Consider the following 25126-nt stretch of genomic DNA (forward strand, 5'->3'; position numbering starts at 1 on the left):
ATTAAAACTGGCAAAAATTTCTTCCTCACGTAAGAGGCACCTTACAAGTTGCATATCTGTTCGCCTGTACACATCTCTGCAGCCGTCGTTCACCCCTGTCATCTGTGGCTCACAGTGCACCACGCTTGCCTCAGCACCACTTCTGGATAGAGCTACTTTGCTGTGCATAGTGTGCTGTAACCATGGTGGCATGTGAACAATTTATGAACTTAGCCATTTTGGAAATGCTTCCACCCTTGGATCGAGTGCCCTCTCAAACATCACAATATGACAATGACTGCACTGTTTTCTGCGTCCCCCGACACTCTTTATATACCCTCCACTACTAGTGCTGCCACCTGCCATCTGTGAGTGGTTATTGCAAGTCAATGTTCAACACAGGCAGTGGTCACATTAATTTGACTGGACCGTAGTCCAGTATCTGAACTGATGAACCAAAGCCTTACGACCATTAGCCATCGAGAGACGTGACACTACCTGAAAGCATTGTGGGCACGACACGTAGAGCAAGTGTATGTAAGACGAGCAGAAACGAATGGGGGATTCATTCTAGTGATTGTAGGATTTCACTGACATAAGTGACTTTGACAAAGAGCACATTATTATGACCCAGTGCATCGGAATGAGCACATCGGAAATGAAATGGTAGACCTGGTGTACTGTTCACACGCTAATCTCGTGAGTGCCTATGGAAAATGGTGGAAGGGCAATGAAATCACAAGAATGCAACAGAGAGTTGGATATCCACGCCTCGTCACAAAACAGCGATGTCAGAGGCTTGCCCATTTTGTTGAGCAGTATGGGTGGTGGTCTGCGGTCTGATAACAGTGTACAATGCTGGTGTAGATCCAAGTACCTGAGCACACCGCTCTGCACACATTGTCGAGTGTGTGTCTCCACAGCAGATGGCCCTCATGTGGACCTGACGACATTGTAAGTTATGATTGCAATGGGCAGTGATTCATCAAGACTGGAATGTGGATCGATGGAAACACATCACCTTTTCAGACAAATCATATTTCTCGTTATGCCATGTTGATAGCGCTGTCAGGACAGGCTGTCATCCAGGTAAGCGGCTGCTCGAAATGTGTACTGAGCTGCAAACATTGTCGGTGGGAGCAGTATTATGGTATGGAGGACATTTACCTTGTCTTCCATTGGACCTCTGGTTGTCTTCCATTCGACCTCTGGTTGTAATTGAAGGCACCACAACAGCTGTGACTTCAGTGTTATTATGGCCCGCCTACATCCTTTCCCGCTTGATGTATACCCTGGCAGTGATGGATAATTCAATGTGCCACAAGGCCAGAATAGTGCTACAGTAGTTCGAGCAGCACTATAGTGAACTTCTGTTGATGTCTTACTCATCAAATTCACTTCATCCGAATGCGATGGAACACACCAGGACGTGGCAGATCAACAGCCTGTAATGTGCAGAAAATGTGTGACCTCTGCATAGACATCTGATGTCACTTATGTCTGGAAACCTACCGAGGGTTTGTTGTATCTGAGCCACGCAGAATAACTGCTGTACTACGTTGCAAAGACGGATTGACGCATTGTCAAGCAGGTGGCCACACAGTTCTGGCACACTAGTGTATATTACCCACTTTAATATTTCATTACTTAGGACATAAAGTCTTTCATTGGGTCTGTGACCATGTTTGGATCAATAATACAGGGTGGCGCATGAAATGTGTTACCATTTTGTTTTTGAATATAAACTTTATTGTCAATACAATCTGAAAGGAACATATACTACAATGAAGAGACATCCATGGAGATTTGTTCTAACTCAGCACATGCTCAATATGTCCACCATTTCGTTTCCTAACTTCTTCAAACGAACACTGAAGTTAGTGATTACCCTATGGCACATGTCTTTCGTAATTTCACTGCAAGCTTGAAGAATAAGTTTTCTGAGCCCCATTAAATCACGTGGACATTTCGGGAAAATTTTTTGCTTTAGGTACCCCCAAAGAAAAAAGTCACATGGATTGAGGTCTGGACTATTGGGGGGCCAACTTGTCCGTCATTGAAGCGACCTGGAAACCTGAGTGAAATGATCCGCATGTCGAAATGCTCGTGTAAAAACTCCAACACAGTGTTTTCAGTATGTGGCCTTGCTCAATCTTGCATGAACCACTGTGTGTTGAAGGGCAAGGCAGTAGCAAGAAGCTGTGGAATGAAGCTATTGTGAAGCATGCTCAAATAATGCTCGCTGTTCACAATTACTTCAAAGAAAAAGGGTCCACTAAGTCCGTGACTGGAAATTGGTGCTCACACTGTAATCCTTGGAGCATAATGTTGTCGTTCAAAAGGCACTTGTGGGTTTTCAGTGGCCCAAAAGTGTACATTTTGTTTGTTAACCACACCGTTTAAATGAAAATGCGTCTCATCTGAAAACCAAACATTGCTGAGAGTTTCTTCCCTATCCTCCGCCCACTGAGCAAACAGTAGTCTCTGCTGCTTGTGTTCTTCAGTGAGCTGCTGTGCACAGGTCATCTTGTATGGGTACATATAGAGGTAACTTTTAAGAATGAGTTGAACGGAGCATCTGGATATTCCCAGTTGCACTGCTGCCTTTCTACACAATTTCCCGGGACTTCTCTGTACAGCAACTCGTACCGCTTCAATATTCTCCAGCGAACAAACAGGCTTAGGCCGAGGTCGCTTCGCATCCAATACTGTTCCTTCCTGCACAAATTTATCATAGAACCTGTGGATGGTCTTCTTGCAAGGGACCCATCGTGTGTTAAACTGTTGTCGAAAACACCTCTGAGTCACAACAAGGCTTTTTGTTTCATGAAAAAGTAACACAATTGCCGATCGTTGCTGTGTCATCAGTCTTCTATTGTCAGCCATTGCTGCTTACTAGTCTCCTAGCAGCAGTATTGTGAATTACACGTCATTTCGTAACTCATTTGTTTTTCCAAGCTCTGCTGGTACTGCTGTAGAGATCCCAGTGGGATATCTAATGTGCATTGTAAATTGTGAAAGAAACAATTGGTAACACATTTCGTGCGCCCTGTATATTCTTGTCTTAGTCACTAAAATTTTTTTATTACACTTCTTACCATGCTTTTTGCTTGATCTGTGGTACAAAGAATTAACATTAGAATCGAAGAAGCAGACATTCATCAAATGACAAAGTTTAGAGTAATTTGGTGAAGCATGAGTTGAATGACATACCTTACAGATTCAAAGGCGCCTGAAATGAATGGCATATATTTAATTTGACTCCCATACAAATAAGTGTGCATTTACACGTCTGACAATTATTATAGTCTATTTTAAATGAAAATGTTTTCCTGTGTGTAACAGTCATACTGTGGACACATCAGTGTTTGCTGCAGAGGCAGCAACTGTAACGTGAGTTCCTCCGTTAATCAGGTAGCTTAAACAGAACAAGATCCTAACCACGTGTGACCTTTTAACTGTCAGCCCTCGATACACAGGCAACATAGAGTCCCGACATTTGTCCTAGGAACATAATGGTATTCAAATGGACCTGACCATGTTGTACTGTCACAGGCATGAAACTAACATCAGAAAGGGGAACATAGTGTGTGAGGTGCCATAAGGCCCAGCACTGGGCTCTCTTTTGTTCTTAACCTATATAAACGATCTGCCAGTGACTTTAAAGGGCAGTTCAAAAACAGTGCTGAACACAAGCACACAAATCAGAGGTACGTACTCAACCTTAGTAGACACAGCTCATACGATATCTGAACAATGGCACTGCCAACTCAAATGTCCAAGCATGCATCAAAGCTCACCCTGACAGGTTTACTTCTGCCAGTACTTCATCTCTTCCCACAAGTTACAAAGGGGATTTCTGTGAAGGATGATAGGATACGAGTTACAGCTGGAATTAAAGCTGTGAGTCTTTGTACGTCCATCTTTTCAGAGATGGTTGCGGGATTTGGCTGTTCATTACAGAATGTTCTATCAAACACCTTTCAACCAAATAATTTCCAAACTGTTATTTCATTGGGCTACCAGTCTTGGCGAGTTCTTATGCCATCCACAGACCCCTTACTGACATGTGGTAAGATTCAAACCTCGGCTCTGGTCAAAATAGGGGCCAGCACTCTAAGACTTGTATTTGTTTCAAGCAGAAATATATAGATACCAGTCTTGGAATGCTGGCCCCTATTTTGACTGGAACTGAGGTCAGAAACTTGCTACACGTTGGTCTGGGGGCCTGAAGATGGCATAATAAATCACTGAAACTGGTAGCCCAATAAAATAACAGTTTGGAAATTAGACAGCTGAAAGGTGTTTGATTTGACATTCTGTGAAGCTGTGAGGGTGAGTCATGACTCATGCTCGGACATCTCAATCAACAGAACATTTGCCTGCAAATGGTAAAGGGTCTCAGGTTTGAGTCATCACCTGGCACAAAATTTTAATGTGCCAGGAAGTTTCAAGTCAGTGCACACTTCGTAGAGCGCGCTCGGCCACTGAAAGATCCACAACAGGGGCTACTCTTGCATTTCCTCACAGACAGCCATGCATCTTTTTCTTCAGGTGACCACTATTTTGAGCCCGAGGGTGAACAGCAAAGCCAACAGTGGAATCATCTCACATCTTTCCACCTCCAAAGAAATCTAAAACTGTTCACATTAGTTCTGATAGGGTCATGATGACCACCTTCTTCAACTGCAGGGGCCCCTCTACTTACCGGGTTTCTGGTGAGTGGAATCGCAATCAATGCACAGTGTTATGAAGACATTTGCAGAAATTTTGATGTGCCACAAAGTCGAAACACCCAGAAATGCTGTCAGATGGAGTCATGCTGCTGCACGATAACACCTGCCCCAACATTGCCAATCGGTTGAAGGCTATGCTTCAGAGATTTGGTTGCGAAACACTACAAGATCCTCCATACAGCCTAAATCTTTCACCATGTGGTTGTCACAACTTTAGTGACCTGAAGAAAGATATAGACATCAGTGTCAGATGAGGAAGTGCAAGAGCAGATGAATTTGTGTATCCATTATTGGCCAACTGCATTCTGCAAAACAGGAATTAATGATCTTGCCTCCCAATGTGTGTGGTGATTACTTTTGAATGGAACCATTCCATAATCCTGTTGTGGTGGATATTCAGTTTTCATTTGACTGCCCCTCACAGATAAAGTAATCAATGTGTCATGTCTCTAGAAGCATCTCTGATATTGATCTAAACCACAACAGCGTTGACCTACTTCAAAATTTTCACCCCTTTTTGTCTTAAAGAATTATAACTTGGGGCAATGCATCTAAAGTAAATAAAGTATTTAGCTCAGGCGAGCAGTAAGAATATTATGTGCAGCAGGGTTTTTAATTATCTCGAGTTCTTAGACCTGCTTCTCAGTACACCTAACTCCTTAATGGTGTTTGTTGCTGAAAATAAAAATTAGTTTACACTGAATAATCACGAAAATTAACCTGGTGAAAGATCCGAGCTGTACAGAGGATGTTGCAATGTTTCCCAATCAGTTCTCGTAAGAAAAAAAATAATTGTCGTCTAGACTTTGCCTCCCTTGTTCCGGGTTCAGAGAAGCTATGTAAACTCTGGAGGGAAAGTATTCAACAGTCCCTGTTCTAACATAAAGCAAGAAATTGGGAGCCCCTACAAATTAAACAAACTATACCGCTGTTTCTAAAAATTATCCAAATATCTAGATTAACTGTTTGAAAAGTTCAGTTAGGTACAGGGCAAGTAGCAAGGTTTGTTATAAATCCATGTGACAAGTAATAAATAAGACTCAGTATTTATGACTGTAAAAATATTTTCTTTGAAAAATACCATCATTATCAAATAAATATTATTTGAATAAATTTAGCTTTCATGTGAATGAATAATGTTAAGCAGTACAGTAATATTTTGCTGTCAATGCAGTACACATGTTAAATTTCCTTGTCTTATGTTGATCCATATCTTGACTAATTGGGCAATCTTGAATGTTCTCCTTGATAGGAAGTACAAAACATGGCACATGAATGAGTGAAGAGGATCTGTTTTAGGTTGGGGATGAAGTAATAGATAATTATTCTGGAGTATAAAGAACTTGTCTTCTTCCAGAAAGATGTCTGAGTACATGAACACACATTGTTAGTCACTAGTCAGCAGCCATAAAAAGTTTAAGCACAAATAAAATTCAGATTATGAAGAGCCTAAAGGATTTACGCTGGCCAACTCCTTCTACTCCATTGACAACTGATACATGGACTATATGTCACTAATAACATCAAATAATGTAAATATGTTGCACAGCTACATATAGGCTCAGAATTATCTAATGCACCTCAGTGTTTTGAACATCTACACGTTTTTTGAGAAGTTATTTACTATGATTTCACTTGGGATCAGTGGAAGATACATTAGTGTTTTTGTTTCTTTTTTGTAAATAATTATTGCATATTCTGATTTCTGACATGTTCTATATCCTTGAGGATCTCTACACTGTAGATGTATTGGAAGAAAAGTTCATGTAATCCAATCAATTGTGAATTTTCTGATACAAACATCTGTAACAGCTTATCAGTAGACAATAACTGATAAGTCTCAATTCTTTAAAAACAAAGTATGGGAATACCTCCTAGGCTAATCCTAAAATTTATCAGAATATTTAGCCTCAGAGATGTAAATTTTGCATTACTTTAATGTTTGAGTTAAACAAGGTATTGACCTTTTCTAGTATGCAGAGAGCTGTATTGCTTTGTATTAAGTTAGATTAATGCTTTGCTTGAAGTATTAGATAAAAACAGCCGCTGAGCAGTAAATGAGGAGGTGGAAGAGTGTATTTTTTCATAGGAACTGTATTTCTTCTAATATACATACACACGTATAAAGTAATTAAGGGGGGCTCCATGACCCAATGGAAGTCATTCAGTCAGACACCACTTTGGTGATTTGTGTGTCCCTAAACTATGCCAGTTAAGTTCTCCAAAGGAAAAGAGGACTTACAGTTCAATGTGGAATCTGGACTGTGTGTCATTTAGAAGTAATTCCCAAAAAGATCAGAGTGAGTAGATAAGCACTTGTCATTATTTGTAGTCTGCTGTTAATATACTTACTGAAGTAGTTTCCAGTGGTTGCTGCTGCCAGTTTGTGTACGAGTTGACTCGTTCCACATACCTAAACATTTAAGGAACACAGTGTGTGAATGAGTGAATGCATATGAACATTTCATTTGTGGCATATTTCGTTCATTATGCTTTCACAGGTAGCATGGAGATTATTTCAGTTCTTTGTTGGTATTATTGCTGGTAGATGTGCATACAGGGATAGCAATGTAAATATTCACGGACTGTAAATACTATCTCTGTGAAGCACTCTCAGAGGAAGTTGCTGAGATATGATATCTTTATATTAATTTTTGTGCCATTCCTCCACAATACTATCATTATTGTAGAGAGGCTGAACATCTGCAAACTATGCAATGCCAGAGAAAGGATCTGGACACCATCAAAAGATGAGTTTTGTTGCAAGTGCACCCCTTATGTGTGTGTAATACAGAGAGAGAGAGAGAGAGAGAGAGAGAGAGACTAAAAGGCTTTCTTGACGTTTTGGTTTTGTTACTAAATATTAATAATCATTATTCAAAAATATTTCAATTTTCATGTGATACAAGAATAATTTTTGATGTAATGATGTGATTTAAATGGTACAGAAAATAGAGTGGAGATTAACATCAGGATGTGAATTGTGGAGAAGAGATTGTTGTACAACTGCAACAGAAGATAATTCCCAATGTTTCTGAAGCCTAACTCCAATTATGGTTACATTTTATCACAACCATATTATTAAGTGAGTCAAACATTTTAAATCACCAAAAAACGCTTGTTTACTACATTTATTTTCACTGAATTATGTACTATTGTATCATATTCCCGGCAACATTTGTGCATTAACTGTGGATGGTCTTAGTCCAGAAAAATTGGTCATTGTCTGCCCTCATCCTCAAACTGGCTTTGGGTCTTCCTTTTTAACCTCACAACCTATGCTTCTCTCCCTCTCCAAGGAAGAGACTATTACTTGCAAAAGCTAGAACAGTATCTGTACCTTTGTTATTCCTGTGCTCTTCAGTCAAAAGACTGATTTCATGCAGATACTCCATCCTGTGCAAGCTCTTTCATCTCTACATAACTGTTGCAACCTATATACATTTCAACTTACTAACTGTATTCCTGCTTAGGTTTCCCAATACAGTTTGTATCTCCCCTCCCCCCCCCCCTCCTCCAACACACACATACACTTCCATCTAGTATTAAACTGATGATTTCTTGAGGTCACAGAACATCTCCTATCAACTGACCCCTTCTTCTAATCAAGTTGTCACACAAACTTCTTTCTTCCCCATTTCAGTTCATTACCACCTCATTAATTACACAATCTATCCATTTAATTTGCAACATTCTTATGAAGCATCACATTTGTTTGAGCTTCTTATTGTCCATGTTTCACTTACATGCAAAACTACTCTCCAGACAAATAGTTTCTAAAAAGTCTTCCTAACATTGAAATTTATATTCAATGTTATGAAATTTCTCATTTTCAGAAAGGCTTTTCTTGTTGCCAACCTGTATTTTATATCCTCTTTACTTTGGCCACAGTCATTCATTTTCCTGCCCAAATGACAAAAATCATCAAGTACTTTCAGTTACTCATTTCCTAATCCAGTTCCCTCAGAATCACCTGATAATTAGCCTACAGTCCATTCCCTTCATTTTACTTTCCTTGATATTAATCTCATAATCTCTCATGCTGTGCAAAATTCATCGAAGAATCTATTACTTATGAAGAAAAGTGTTCCTATAGCAACAAATGCAGCCAATAGTAAGTGAAAAAAAAAAATGAAATTTCACATGTAAACAAAAAAATATATTTTGTTGTGTATGAATCCAGAATGCTTCCTGGTCATGCTGACAAAGTTTTATGAATTTATTTCTAAAAGCATAGACAGTGCAAATTAAAACGTCCGGCGGTGCATCTCCTATTCCGAATCAGCCCGTTTGACGTCCTACCACTGCTTAACAGACTGCCCTGATTACAGATGAAAAACGCCACTGAAAGACGTAAGCGCTTCATTTTTAAAGCTTTGTCACTGGCAGTAGATATGAGAAAAGAGAGGTATTCATCTATAACATATATCATTCCTGAAAACTGAATAAATATTGTCAATTATAAAGAGTGTTGCTTTAACTCCAGTAAGGGGTTCTGTCAGCCTCTCATTCTTGTGAAGTTCATCAAAGTGCTGATCTAATGCTTTAATCGTCTGACTGGCAGTTTACACTCTGTGGCCCAAATTTCACATAAGTTGCAGTTTTGTGAAATAGTTTGATGTACGATCCTTCGATGCTAGCTGTTTCTGACAGCAACTGAGTGATATGTCACAGTCCTCTGACAGACACTGCACTCTCATTCTGGAGGACAGCAATTCAGACCCACATCAGCCCATTCAGATTGAGGTTTTGCTTAAGTGCAGGAATTGTTCCTTTTAAAAGGATATGGCAGATTTCATTAACCAGCCCTCCCCTGCCACAGTTTGCCCTCCACCTATAATTAGGGTTACCATACACTGAGGCGACAAAAGTCATGAAATAGCGATATGCGCATATACAGATGGCGGTAATACCTCAAACGCAACGTATAAAAGGGCAATGCACTGGCGGAGCTGTCAGTTGTAGTCAGGAGATTCGTGTGAAAAGGTTTCCAATTTGATTACAGCTGCACAATGGGAATTAAAGAACTTTGAACGTGGAATGGTAGTCGGGGCTAGATGCGTCCATTTTGGAAATCGTTAGGAAATTCAATTTTCCGAGATCCACAATGTCAAGAGCATGCCGAGATTCCACATTTAAGGCAGTACCTCTCACCACGGACAATGCAGAGGCCGACAGGCTGTATTTAATGAGCAAGGGCAGTAGCATTTGGATAGTGTTGTCAGTGCTAACAGACAAGCAACACCGCATGAAACTATCAATGTAGGACGTATGATGAATGTATCCACTATGACAGTGCGTTGAAATTTGGCATTAATGGGCTATGGCAGCAACAACCAACGCGAGTGTCTTTGCTAACAACACTACACCGCCTCGAGCACCTCTCCCGGACTCGTGACCATATCCGTTGGACCCTAGACGACTAGAAAATGTTGGCCTGGTTGATGAGTCCTGATTTCAGTTGGTAAGAGCCGATGGTAGGGTTCGCGTGTGGTGCAGACCCCGTGATGTCGTGGACCCAGGTTCTCAATGTGGCACTGCGCAAGCTGGTGTCAGGTCGATGACGGTGTGAGCTGTGTTTACACGGAATCTACTGGGTCCTCTCTTCCAACTGAACCATTGACTGGAAATGGTTATGTTCAGCTACCTGGAGACCATTTGCTGCCATTCATAGAGTTGCAACTATGTAAATTTACGGATGACAGTGCACCATGTTGCCACACCACAATTGTTTACAGTTGGCTTGAAGAACATTCTGGATAGTCTGAGTGAATGATTTGCCCATCCAGATCACCCGACATGACTCCCTCCGAACATTTATGGGACATAATCGAGAAGTCAGTTCGTGTACAAAATCCTGCAGCAGCAACGGTACTGCAATGATGGACATGTATTGAGGCAGCATAGCTCAATATTTCTGCAGGGGACATCCACCACAGTCCATGCCACGTTGAGTTGCTGCGCTATGCCGGGCAAAAGGAGGTCTGGTACGATGTTAGGAGTTATCCTATGACTTTTGACACTGCAGTATACGTCCATGATTATCCCAGACAGTGCTGACTTTTAGTGCTGTTAGGGGTTGCAAATACGTCCAGGTTTTAGAATTTTGTGACTGGTGAATAATTTTTTTTTAATTTTTTTAATTTAGTTTTAGGCCTATGCGTTCCACTTCACGTTTATTAATATTATCTTAAGGACGTGCCATTATGAGCAAGCACTGGTGTCGGTGGGGAAGTGTGGCGTAAGGAGCCTTGTCTACGCAGACTATATTCGCAATGACTGTTTGTGCATTGGGTCTGCACATTTTACTTTGCATTTACATGTTTCAACTGTAGGTAGTGTCCACGCAGAATATCGTGGCTGGTAGGTGCTGTAGGGCAAATGCCGAGCGCTGGAGGGGAAGTGCTGTTCTAAACCGAAGCCTACACTCGTTTTTTGTAAATATTAATTGGAGCCCCCCACGCCGACACTTGCATGGTGACCCGTCTGAAAGATGTCCCCTATGCTTTGATTGGTATCTAAAAATAATTCTGTCGAAAATGGAGCAAATTAGGTTCACCTAATTTGTTAATTATTTGCAACTTTCAGAGAAGTCAAACCACTGCCGAATCTCGAGTAAAACCTACACATTTCTCTCGTTGCTGTGTTAAAATTTGCTTCTTTTGCCAAAACACACCTCACTAATATGTTGTGCAGGCACAGTTGCGAGAGAATTCTGTAACAATGGTTTATCAAGTGAAGAACTGAGGAAAAGTAAGGTTAGTATCTTATGAAAAAGCACATTCTCATAACAAAATAAACGTGTGATGTCTTCACTTGTTCCAAAACCCATAGCATTTCTCGTTTCACCAGCTATCAACAGCCCTTAAAAATTACATTCTTTCGTCGAAATAGTTCGCAGCTGTGGTCTTGCGGTAGCGTTCTCACTTCCCAGGCACGGGGTCCCGGGTTCGATTCCATGTGTGGTCAGGTATTTTCCCTGCCTTGAGATGACGACTGGGTGTTGTTGTGCTGTCTTCATCATCATCATTCGTCCCCATTACGGTCGGAGGAAGGCAATGGCAAACCACCTCCGCTACGACCTTGCCTAGTCGGCGGTACGGGTCTCCCGCATCGTCCACCTACGCTCGTCGAAGTATGGGAACTCATCATCATCGAAAAAGACTGTTGTTACTGGAATAACATGGTAGATACTGAAGTTTTGTACAATAACCATATGGCATAATACACTCCTTTTTGTGTGCTATCATTTTCCAAAATCTCATTTCGATATGTCAAAACGTTTGTGAAATATGAGGAATGTTGTGGATATTTCACTGTGGAGTTTTCGCTGGCGGGGCGCGATCGCAAATGAGTGAGTGCACTACGTCAGATCAGTTTCTTCAACATTGGTGGGAAACAGAGACCTCCAGTCAAGTCTAAAGAAAGAGTAAGTACGTTAGCTAATTTCATGCATAGCAACATGCTTTGTAACAAGCACACCAGACGAGTGTAACTCCTATGTTTGCATAGTAGAGTAATGGTGGTGTACACGTACATGGAGAACTTGTTTGCGCAGCAATCGCCAACATAGTGTAGCTGACGAGGAATAAGGGGAACCGCCGGCCGGAGTGGCCGTGCGGTTCTGGGCGCTACAGTCTGGAGCCGCGTGACCGCTACGGTCGCAGGTTCGAATCCTGCCTCGGGCATGGATGTGTGTGATGTCCTTAGGTTAGTTAGGTTTAAGTAGTTCTAAATTCTAGGGGACTGATGACCACAGCAGTTAAGTCCCATAGTGCTCAGAGCCATTTGAACCAATAAGGGGAACCAACCTGCATTCGCAGAGGCCTAAAAACCATCCACAGACTGGCCAGCTCGCCCGACCTCGACACAAGTCCGACGGGCAGATTCGTGCCGGGGACCAGGCGCTCCTTCCCAATCCGGAATTCTGACAGTAACTTCCCTCATTAATTATTTCTATACTTTTCAGCCGGCCGGAGTGGCCGGGCGGTTCTAGGTGCTACAGTCTGGAACCTCGTGACCGCTACGGTCGCAGGTTTGAATACTGCCTCGGGCATGGATGTGTGTGATGTCCTTCGGTTAGTTAGTTCTAAGTTCTAGGGGACTGGTGACCTTAGAAGTTAAGTCCCATAGTGCCCAGAGCCATTTGAACCATTTGTGAACTGGGTGAGACGTGAAAATTATAGTGAGAACAGTGGACTGTAATAATTATCATAAAACACCCGAATCAATAGTGTATGGACAGTGAAAGAAACAAAAAGCGACACTGCGTGAAGTGTGAAATTATATCCTGTCTCAACTATTGTAAGTGTCTATGAACTGTTAGGCAGTAAAATTTATAAATGCTGCTAAATAATCCGCGTCGCGTAGTTGAAAGTGAAAAGACGAAAATGCAAATCGAAATGTTAAGTTATCAGTGTGTGCTCGGTCCAAAGGGATTACATTTTATTTCAGCGCTACGAGGAGCAGTTAGCAAAGCAGCGTACAGCAGGCTAGGCGGATGATATGGAAGCAAAACCTGTCTCCTCCACCAGCTGCAGTCCAACGTCAGCAAACGACGTAAGGTAGATGGCGGTCCGTAGTTGACTACGGCAGCTGAAGACACCTAACACGTCAAGAACAATGCGGCGAGCAGCACCATCGCGCCAGAGAAGAAGGTATCGTGTACATTAATCACTACAGCTATAATAGTTCGTCATAAAAATAAACCTGATGTAAACAAACACAAACGCGATGATTGGTCAGAAGCCATAGTACACGTACTCTGGTGTTACGCTCTTGGAAGTAAATCCTACTTATGTATTAGATATCTTATTATTAAGTTACGTTAAATGAAATTTTAAGATATTCAAATGTATTAACAGCCATCAACGTTTTTCTTAATCGCGCTTTAGCTACGTAGTTTTTATTTCAAAAATCGTGTACAGTTATCGCGTCTGCAGCATTGTACTCTGTCGCCCTGTTAACGCGTAGTAATGAAAATGGCTGAGGCTGCTCCCACGCCCGGGTTCCCGGGTTCGATTCCCGGCGGGGTCAGGGATTTTCTCTGCCTCGTGATGGCTGGGTGTTGTGTGCTGTCCTTAGGTTAGTTAGATTTAAGTAGTTCTAAGTTCTAGGGGACTTATGACCACAGCAGTTGAGTCCCATAGTGCTCAGAGCCATTTGAACCATTTGAAAAAACTGCGGCTGAGGCTGTTGTCTGTTTTTTAGTGAAACACGCGCGTGGAACACAGCTAAAAAAATGCCGAGAAACAGGCTGTTCTTATCGTTTTTCAGAAATTTACGGAGATAATCGGCTTTGAAGTTTTACCGGTGTCGTATATACTGCAATTAAAAGTGAACTTTATTGACCGTGTAGCGCAGTTGGTAGCGTAATGAATTGTGCCTCTCATGCGAGGATTCGTCTGTTGGTTCAAATCTCCCTAGTATTATATTTTTTTTTCTCGTTCAATTTGAAATACCTACATCTCGTAATTATAAAACTCATCATCATTTTTTATGAATAAAGCACGTCTTCTTGTTTCGAATTACATATTGACTGCGAAATTTCTGTTTCCACTTCAAATACGAATTCTTAATTATCGATGTTTTATGGAAGACTGTTCCGGTTTATAAAAATTTGTTGAAATTAAGAAAACATAACAATTCAATTTTTAGGGCAGAAATGGAAAACCAAATCCTCTTTTATCTGGACTATGTCCACCGTCTTATACCACAGAGGTAGATAAGTATCGAGAAACATGAAAAACAATAATTTTCACAGCGTGGAGCACATTGTAGCGGGACTGAATTTCTCCGCGCTACACTCGTTCCCTCAGATAAAAAATATCCCGTCGTAGCGGTATGAGCGCTCGACGGCAGAGAAACTACTAAAATTATAACTTTTTTTTTGTTTTCTATTCGTTTCTCAATTGTCTCTTGATTGCCGGAGCTTAAGGCAGACGTGATCTGATGAAGACGTAAAAAAAACTTATTAGCTAGTCTTGATCTGATTTTAATGTGTAGACATACTGTGGAAGTTGTTAAGAAATTCGGAGGATGGAAGTAGCAAAGTGAATTAAATTGCATACAGTATCAAGATGATTTTAATTGGTATAAATTAGTGATTCCTGGACTATTGCAAGATTTCGGAGCAGACTTTTCACGCAGAAATGAAGGAGATTTTTTAAGACTTGGACGCCGCCCGAAAGAAGACAAGTTAACCTGGTAAAGGATGATCTCTCATCTACGCCACTTCCCCCTGTCAGTTACATTTTGTTATTCTCTGTTTCCTTTCAGTAAGATTTGTAGTGGAAATTGGTTTAACTTTTGCTCAAAAACGCCACAAGGACCACCCCAACTATAGCTTTTCTGTAATACGAAGTCCGATTTGCATTTCATTCTTTCCCTTTTTCACAGTCATTTACGATTTTTAAACCCCCTTTTTATTCACCATTTCTTCCCATATTTTCAACCTTTTTCCTTTTTCTTTTATTCTCTCTTTTCTTTTTTTATTAACCACTACAACATCATACAAATGCTGCATTTTTACGTTTGCTACTGTACCATTACAATATGAACCCAACAGAACTGATCTGGAGCCAAGCTGCGGGATTCGGCCCGAGTAGTAACAGGACTGTTAAGCTGCCAGACGTATTGGAACCAGCGCATGCAGCCGAACGTCGGCGGGATACAGAACGGCTCCTTATAAAAGAGGAAGAGAAAATGCTGCAGCTGGTTGGCTTCGTGGGTTTTGTTGTTGATAGGCTCGTTATCAACGTAGCAGGTGACACTTCCAGAAATGAAATGTATTTCTCTAATTCGGATAAGGAAGGAGCTAAGAGATTACCAGACGACCGACTGTAAGTAATACCTTCAGTGGCTTCAATATTTAACTATACGGTGAAATCCTTCAATACTCTCTTACGTTACACACAGCTTATGCATAAGAATTACCCTATGGTTAAGTCGGGAATTTTCATCATTGACGGCCGCGGTGGTCTAGCGGTTCAGGCGCTCAGTCCGGAACCGCGCGACTGCTACGGTCGCAGGTTCGAATCCTGCCTCGGGCTTGGATGTGTGTGATGTCCTTAGGTTAGTTAGGTTTAAGTAGTTCTAAGTTCTAGGGGACTGATGACCACAGAAGTTAAGTCCCATAGTGCTCAGAGCCATTTGAACAATTTTTTTTTCATCATTGTTGTTTTTAATTACAATAGTACGTTAGCTAAAAGCGATAACGTGTTGCGGCTTTCGTCTATACGTCTAAGGAGCGTATTGTGGGAGATTTGCAGTGTATTATTTCATTCTGCTTAAAAATTAAAACACATTCGAAGCTGTATTGCTCCTCTGCTCTTGTCTTTTTACGTGTGAACTGCAGCTGGCCACGCCACTGCTGTCCAAGTTAAATGCGCCGCTAAAGCTGTTGTCCCGTACTATCGCGAAGTCGATGTGCGCGTAACGCACAGCATGATACGTATCTTTATTATCGTACTTGACAGTACTCGAGGCAGCTTGGCTGCAGTCCCACGTTAAGACAGAAATCCAAGGAGATTTCAGCAAACGCGGAAGAATACATAGTGCAATGTTTACATCAGGTTTATACTTATGATGAACGGATTATAGCGAGAGGAAGCTAGTACTTACAACCATAGGGATTTTTAAGAATATTGTTAAACTGTTTCGTAATAATTTCTTTAATAACAAAATGTTGGGGGATGCGAAACGCGATACAATCTAAGAAGTAGAGAGGCAGTGCAGCCTCACGGTAATGAAATGGATGAGGCGAGCCAATTACCGGGCATGACAGATGAAATTAGTAATGTAAGTAAAACAGCATCAGCTGATACATTACCTACACAAGTTAATAATAAAAGTATGTTTGGATTATTAATGGAGTTAGTATCTGGGCTAAAAGAATTAAAAATAGGGCTAAAAAAAGATATAACAGGGTAGGGTGACCAGACGTCCGGATTAATCCGGACATGTCTTCCTTTTTAGCTCTTTGTCCGGGGTCCTGGCGGATTTTTACACTGTCCGGATTTTTCGCAAAGTTGAGCTTAACACATTGAAATTTACAGTTTGTCCCGTTCTATTGCTCTTTTCTTAAATACTTTAACTATTGGCACAGCCTTCATGATAAACACGCACGAAGGCAGTGTTAGTAGGTGGCACCAGGATCGTCGATGGACCTATAAGCGAATGCAAATATCGATTATTTAAAATTTTCCTTTCGCATCTTCCCTCTGTGTTGGCTTGGCTTCCTGTAGTGCGCTTGTGATTTGTGAGTGTAATTTTTAACCGAGTGAGTTACGTAAAATTCTGATGTACTTTCCTGCAAATCTTTCAAGAAAGGGAGAAATGAATCTGAAGCGGAATGTAGGATATGTGGAGCTGGAACGTACGTCTCAGTGGCCAATAAAGGTAAGAAATAACTCGACAGATTAACTGTCATGTTTTTATTTCATTGTTTCATAGTCATTCAATTTATTTGTATTCGGAAGGTTAAAGTGAAGTTTACATGTCGTCAGCTGCTGCTTGAATTGTAGATGTTGGTAGCGGTGCGTCGAATGAAGGGAGGCGAATGGTCTTACGTTTTTCGCTTTGTAAACAATTCCGTGTTGTTGACATCACAAAACAATTGATGCCACACTGCCACCACAATCAATGTTTTTAATTTTTTTATATTGCTCAGTTAACCACCACCTGACCACCAGTAACAGTTGACAACTAGTTTTAATTCCTGGCAGAAACACGCAATCTTATTGTTTGCCTGAACGCTATAAAACGAAATGCATATTGCTTTGTCACTGAAGTGTTAAATTTCTTGCACAGGTGGCCAAGATCTTGAACATCACATTGCCACTCAGAAGCATAAAAAAACCTTCAGGCTTCCAGTTCAATGTCTAGGATAGAGACATTATTTCAGCAACAACAATCTGCTTCTGCTATAAGCCACAGAGGTCTTGCTGGAGAAGGAGCATTAGCATTCCATAATGTTAGGCATCATTTTAGCTTCAGATCAATAGATTGCACGCCAAAATTAAATGAAGCAATTTATTTTGACTCGGATGTTGCTAAAAAGATTTTCTCAGCCAGAACAAAAACTCAAAGTATTGTAAATAATGTGATTGCTCCGCATGCCTTGACTGTAACAATGGAAGATTTGAGTGGCATATCTTCTAGGGTGTCTCTACTGTTGCAAGTAATCATGGCAATATAAAAATGTTTCCGATTGTTATACAATATTTTGACTACAAATAGGGTGGTTTAAAAACAAAAGCAATCAAGCTAAAATCAACTCCAAATGAAGCATCTGAGACAGTGGCAGAGTACATTACAGAAACTTTACAGCATTTGGGTATTGTTAATAAGTGTGTGTCATTTACTGGTGATAATGCAAGCACAAACTTTGGTGGTATTAACCGCAAGGAAGGCAATAATATGTACATCAGATTAAAGACATCTCCGAAAAATGAGTGTTTAACTGGAGTGGGATGTCCAGCTCACATTTTACACAATACAATTCAGCATGGAGCTGATTGTCTTTCTATTGATTTAGAGTGTATTATTGTAGAAATACATAATTATTTTTCTATTTACACAGTTAGAACAGAAGAGTTGCGATCATTCTTTGAATTTGTTGAAGTTAATTACAAACAAGTCCTGTCTCATGTGAAGACTAGGTGGCTGTCTCTTTTTCCAGCCATTGAAAGGGTACTGGAAGTGTATGCTGCTCTTAAAGCTTACTTTCTCTCTGAAAGCAAACCACCAAAGGTTTGGTTTCAATTTTTTGAGAACAGGTTGAGTGAAGCTTACTTATGGTATTTGCATTCATTGATGTCTTTGTTCAGTACATGTATTCTGGAATTAGAAAAGGAGGACAACTCTGTGGTTGATGTCATTGAAATTTTAGAGTCAGTATGTAAGGTGCCCGAAGACAGATTAAGTGAAAAATTAATTTGCCTTAAGGTCAAGCAGATCCTGAAAATTGCAACAGAGGAAGGCTTCGAGAAAGAAGTCAAACATTTTATGGAGGAAGCTATTTTACTTTATCAATCATGCCTTGAATATTTGAAACGGTGGCTCTGTATGTTTGAGGACTTCTCATGGTTTAGATGGATGTCACATAAAAATGATTTTTGCTACAGTGATGTTGAGAAAAGCCTTGTGTATTTGCAGGAGAAATGTAAAGCCTTTGAAATTGAAGATGCAAAATGTTTTGATCAGCTCTGCAATTTCAGGCAATTTGTAAAAAGGAATAACGATGATCCAGAATTTAGGACTTTATCTTGTAGTAAAAAATGGGCAAAGTTTTTGTGATAGTAAGTCAATTGACTGTCACTCAGAGTTGCTGAAACTTGCTGAATACTGTTTCAGTATTTCAGGACATAATGCTAATGCTGCAAGAATATTTTCTCTAATTACCACACAGTGGACTGATGATAGGAATAGATTAAACCTTGAATCAGTGAAAGGTCTGTTGATGGTCCAATATAATTTAAAGGAATTTTCATGTGTGTCATTTTACAATTATCTGTTAAGTATGCCTAAAATTCTGCAAAAAATTGGTTCCTCCGAGAAGTATCAATAATTGTTAAGGAATGTATGTATGTTGTATCTATAAGTAATAAACTCATTTATTAAAATTGAACGTATGTTTGATGGGGAATACGCAGATGAGGATACCACTCATCAGCTTTAGACAAGTCACATGAAAGTAGCCAATCAGGAGTGGGGTTTAAGCAGCCGTCTTTGTTAAATCTTAAAACTACGCATAAATATAAAAACAATTGATGCCACACTGTCACCACAATCAATGTTTTTAATTTAAAATAAAAAATATTGCTCTGGGAATCACCACCTGACCACCAGTGACAATTAACTACTAGTTTTACCGGTAATTTCCGGCAGTCACTAGACTTGTCTAAAGCTGATGGGTGGTATCCTCAACTGCAGGTGACCCGTATGATTTGTCTCTTTTTTTCTTTCTTTGTCCTCCTTTTTGAAACTGTTTGTCCTCCATTTTAAACAATTGCATCTGGTCACGCTAGAACAGGGGCAAAAATTACTTGCTGCTAAAATAGAAGCAACAAACGAGGAGATAGCAAAAATTAATCGTGAGTTTAAACATGTAGAGACAAGGGACGGTTTTCATGAAACTAGAATAGGAGCTTCTGAGAAAAGAATTGAACGTGAGAGCAAAGAATGGGGTAAAAAATTAGATAAGTGTAAACAAGAGGTTAATCATAAGATTGATGATGGAGTAGCGAAAAGAAATGATCTCATGCAAGCTCAAGACACTTTTGTATAGTCAGTTAGGGATGAAGTCATTAAATTAAGTACTAATCAGTGTAAAATAAACAAAACTTACAAAGACACCCATGAAAGGCAAAACAAACAAGTCACAGACTTAAAGGACGAAAATGTAACCATTAGCCGTAAAGTATGACGAATAGAATCTATTTGTAATGGTAATACAAATACGATTCAGGGTCATTTGAGAGAAATAGAACAGAAGGTGGAAAACATAGCTCATCTAAGTGAGGTGAGTAAGAATATAGATGATATGGAAGTTGTGTTAAAACAGAAACTCGAAACGTGGATTGAACGTGAAAAACATAAGGGTATTGTTCATATTAATGAATTAGCCAGTAATGCTAATGCATACAAAGGTAGTATACATCCTGTTCCTTTCATTCGTCAGTTTGAGGGCATCATACCTGACAACATAAGAGAACAGCAAAAAATCAAGTTTGTAGTGAGTCGTTTTAAAGGGTACGTAATATCATGGGGAACAGGAGCCAGTAACACATGTAAAACATACATTATGTGATCAAAAGTATCCGGAAACCCCTAAAAAAATACATTTTTCACATTAGGTGCATTGTGCTGCCACCTACTGCCAGGTACTCCATATCAGCGACCTCAGTAGTCACTAGACATCGTCAAAGAGCAGAGTGGGGCGCTCTGCAGAACTCACAGGCATCCAACGTGGCCAGGTGATTGGTTGTCACTTGTGTCATAAGTCTGTATGTGAGATTTCCACACTCCTAAACATCCCTACGTCCATTGTTTCCAATGTGATAGTGAAGTGGAAAATTGAAGGGACACTTACAACACAAAAGCGTACAGGCCGACCTCGTCTGTTGACTTACAGAGACTGCCGACAGCTGAAGAGGGTCGTAACGTGTAACAGGCAGACATCTATGCAGACCATCACACAGTAATTCCAAACTTCATCAGGATCCACTGCAAGTACTATGACAGTTGGATGGGAGGTGAGAAAACTTGGATTTCATGGTCGAGTGGCTGCTCATAAGCCACACATCGCGCTGGTAAATACCAAACAACGCGTCGCTTGACGAAAGGAGCGTAAACATTGGACGACTGAACAGTGGGAAAACGTTGTGTGGAGTGATGAGTCGGTGTACACAATGTGGCGATCCGATGCTGGGTGTGGCGAATGCCCAGTGAGCGTCATCTGTCAGCGTGCGTAGTGCCAACAGCAAAATTCGGAGGTGTTGTTGTTATGGTGTGGTCGTGTTTTTCATTGAAGCGGCTTGCACCCCTTGTTGTTATGCGTGGCACTAGCAAAGTACTAGCCTACATTGATGTTTTAAGCATCTACTTGCTTGCCACTGTTGAAGAGCAATCAAGCACCTGTTCATAATGCACGGCCTGTGGTGGAGTGGTTACACGACAGTAACATCCCTGTAATGGACTGGCCTGCATAGACTCCTGACCTGAATCCTACAGAACTCCGACTTCGTGCCAGGCCTCACCGACCGGCATCGATACCTCTCCTCAGTGCAGCACTCCGTGAAGAATGGGCTGCAATTCCTCAAGAAACCTTCCAGCACTTGATTGAACGTATGCCTGCGAGAGTGGAAGCTATCATCAATGTGTGTGAGGAATGCTTCCTGAAAGTTTGGCCGTACCTTTTTGTAACACCCTGTATATGTATTGCTCGGAAACCTCATCACTGCTTGTAATCACTCGCAGACCATCTACCAATTGTTGCTAATCAAGTTTAATCTAATCGTCTGAGGACCATTGTGTATTGTTTGTTCTAATTGTGTCCACCTACTTGATTTGGCGTCGTCCTTTTCCTCTGTGTCAGCGGCAAGCTAGCCAAATAAAGAAATATAGAAGATTGTTTTCTCCATATATATGCGTATGTAATTTCTTTGTGTTTCATAACATGTATAAATAGTTTCTGTTCGTAGTTTATTGGGTGTTCTTCTACCTGTATAGATGATGATTTTAGGTCTTACAGTCTAGATTCTGTACTTGTTTTGCAAAGGTTATGCTGCATGTTATCTTTTGTTTTACATACATATAGTCTATGATCGGCTGCTTAACTCTTCAAATAGTACATCTTTTGTTTCAATTGATCCCTTTTTTGTCTCTTTTTCTTTATCTTTTTATCTTGAATAGAGAAGAAGGATAGATGACAGTTTTTTAGTTCGGAATGATGAAGAGGGAAGAACTAAAAGCATGAAAAGAAAGGAAGTAAACAGTTACTCGGGTACCTGGTGGGTGTCAGCCTAGCAATGTAAAGAGTGCTATTGCCCCCTGAGGTTATGGTTATGGCGGTCTGCACCCCATCTGTTCTTACGCCAGCTTTCCAGCACTTGGCTTTTGCCTGAAAGCTCGTCCAGCTGCCATGATATATACAGGAGGTATTTAACCTCACTGTGGTTGGCATGAATGAGTTTTTCCTGTACAGACACTGAAAACTTACGAACTATCATTTCACGTAAAGGATCAGTTAAATTCTGTTTTTTTCGAGTAGTGCTGAAAGAACTCCTTATAGCTATTGCAGCCACTGTTTTCGAAGCTCCTAGCTTCAAATTTTCCTGTTCTTGTATTGTTTTGTGTGCTTATGGACCAGTATTGATTTAAGAATTCTCTAACAAACTCTTGCTACACTATGTGATCAAAAGCATATGGACACTTGGCTGAAAATGACTTAGAAATTCGTGGCGCCTTCCATCGGTAGGTGGAATTCAATATGTATGTACAGCTGATGTTACTGATACCAGTGCATGACAGAAACAACAATTGTTCCTGTTGTGAATTGGCAGGAGCCAATTCACGGGGTTTGGAGGAAGCCGAAAGGCACGCGTTTAAGCTCACGCAGGCTGGCGTGAGGTCTGGAACAGGTCAGAGAAATAAGACTAGCAAAACAGGAGGTAACTGGTAGAATACTTAACTTTAATCCACAATTGGTGAACATCTCTCTTGACTGTACATGCCTCACAAGATAAAAAGCAAAGGATATGGCGCCTTGCTAGGTCGTATTAAATGACGTAGCTGAAGGCTATGCTAACTATCGTCTCGGCAAATGAGAGCGTAATTTGTCAGTGAACCATTGGTATCAAAGTCGGCTGTACAACTGGGGCGAGTGCTAGGATGTCTCTCTAGACCTGCCGTGTGGCGGCGCTCGGTCTGCAATCACTGACAGTGGCGACACGCCGGTCCGTCCGACACCACAGTTCCATTTACAAAATTGTGTCTTTTTGCTGTAACTTTTGGATAATAACACAATAAACTGCGTTCATAGCTCCACAGACAGGGTAGCGTTTCTTACGGTGACATATTCGGGTCGCTTTGGCGCGCCTGGGAGATGTAGTGCTTGGGCTGCACTAGTCACTCTGTTTCGGGCGTTCTGGAGGACTGGACATATTCAAATGTGTGTGAATTCCTAAGGGACCAACCTGCTGAGGTCATCGGTCCATAGACTTACACAGTACTTAAACTAACTTACGCTAAGGACAACACACACACACACATGCCCAAGAAAGCACTCGAACCTCCGGCAGGACGGGCTGCACAATTCGTGACGTGGCACCTCTAACCACACGGCCATTCTGCACGGCGCCAGACATGTAACTCTGTTTCGGACGGACATGTCGTACTGTATATTGGAAGTGCATTGAAAAGTTACCGTACAATTAAGAAAGCTATGACGGGTGTCGAAAAGACAGTGTAAAATGTGTGATTATTTAAAATATAAACAACAAGATACACTCCTGGAAATGGAAAAAAGAACACATTGACACCGGTGTGTCAGACCCACCATACTTGCTCCGGGCACTGCGAGAGGGCTGTACAAGCAATGATCACACGCACGGCACAGCGGACACACCAGGAACCGCGGTGTTGGCCGTCGAATGGCGCTAGCTGCGCAGCATTTGTGCACCGCCGCCGTCAGTGTCAGCCAGTTTGCCGTGGCATACGGAGCTCCATCGCAGTCTTTAACACTGGTAGCATGCCGCGACAGCGTGGACGTGAACCGTATGTGCAGTTGACGGACTTTGAGCGAGGGCGTATAGTGGGCATGCGGGAGGCCGGGTGGACGTACCGCCGAATTGCTCAACACGTGGGGCGTGAGGTCTCCACAGTACATCGATGTTGTCGCCAGTGGTCGGCGGAAGGTGCACGTGCCCGTCGACCTGGGACCGGACCGCAGCGACGCACGGATGCACGCCAAGACCGTAGGATCCTACGCAGTGCCGTAGGGGACCGCACCGCCACTTCCCAGCAAATTAGGGACACTGTTGCTCCTGGGGTATCGGCGAGGACCATTCGCAACCGTCTCCATTAAGCTGGGCTACGGTCCCGCACACCGTTAGGCCGTCTTCCGCTCACGCCCCAACATCGTGCAGCCCGCCTCCAGTGGTGTCGCGACAGGCGTGAATGGAGGGACGAATGGAGACGTGTCGTCTTCAGCGATGAGAGTCGCTTCTGCCTTGGTGCCAATGATGGTCGTATGCGTGTTTGGCGCCGTGCAGGTGAGCGCCACAATCAGGACTGCATACGACCGAGGCACACAGGGCCAACACCCGGCATCATGGTGTGGGGAGCGATCTCCTACACTGGCCGTACACCACTGGTGATCGTCGAGGGGGCACTGAATAGTGCACGGTACATCCAAACCGTCATCGAACCCATCGTTCTACCATTCCTAGACCGGCAAGGGAACTTGCTGTTCCAACAGGACAATGCACGTCCGCATGTATCCCGTGCCACCCAACGTGCTCTAGAAGGTGTAAGTCAACTACCCTGGCCAGCAAGATCTCCGGATCTGTCCCCCATTGAGCATGTTTGGGACTGGATGAAGCGTCGTCTCACGCGGTCTGCACGTCCGGCACGAACGCTGGTCCAACTGAGGCGTCAGGTGGAAATGGCATGGCAAGCCATTCCACAGGACTACATCCAGCATCTCTACGATCATCTCCATGGGAGAATAGCAGCCTGCATTGCTGGGAAAGGTGGATATACACTGTACTAGTGCCGACATTGTGCATGCTCTGTTGCCTGTGTCTATGTGCCTGTGGTTCTGTCAGTGTGATCATGTGATGTATCTGACCCCAGGAATGTGTCAATAAAGTTTCCCCTTCCTGGGACAATGAATTCACGGTGTTCTT

This window comes from Schistocerca cancellata, chromosome 12 (genome assembly GCF_023864275.1).
Source record: "Schistocerca cancellata isolate TAMUIC-IGC-003103 chromosome 12, iqSchCanc2.1, whole genome shotgun sequence".
Lineage (NCBI taxonomy): Eukaryota > Metazoa > Arthropoda > Insecta > Orthoptera > Acrididae > Schistocerca > Schistocerca cancellata.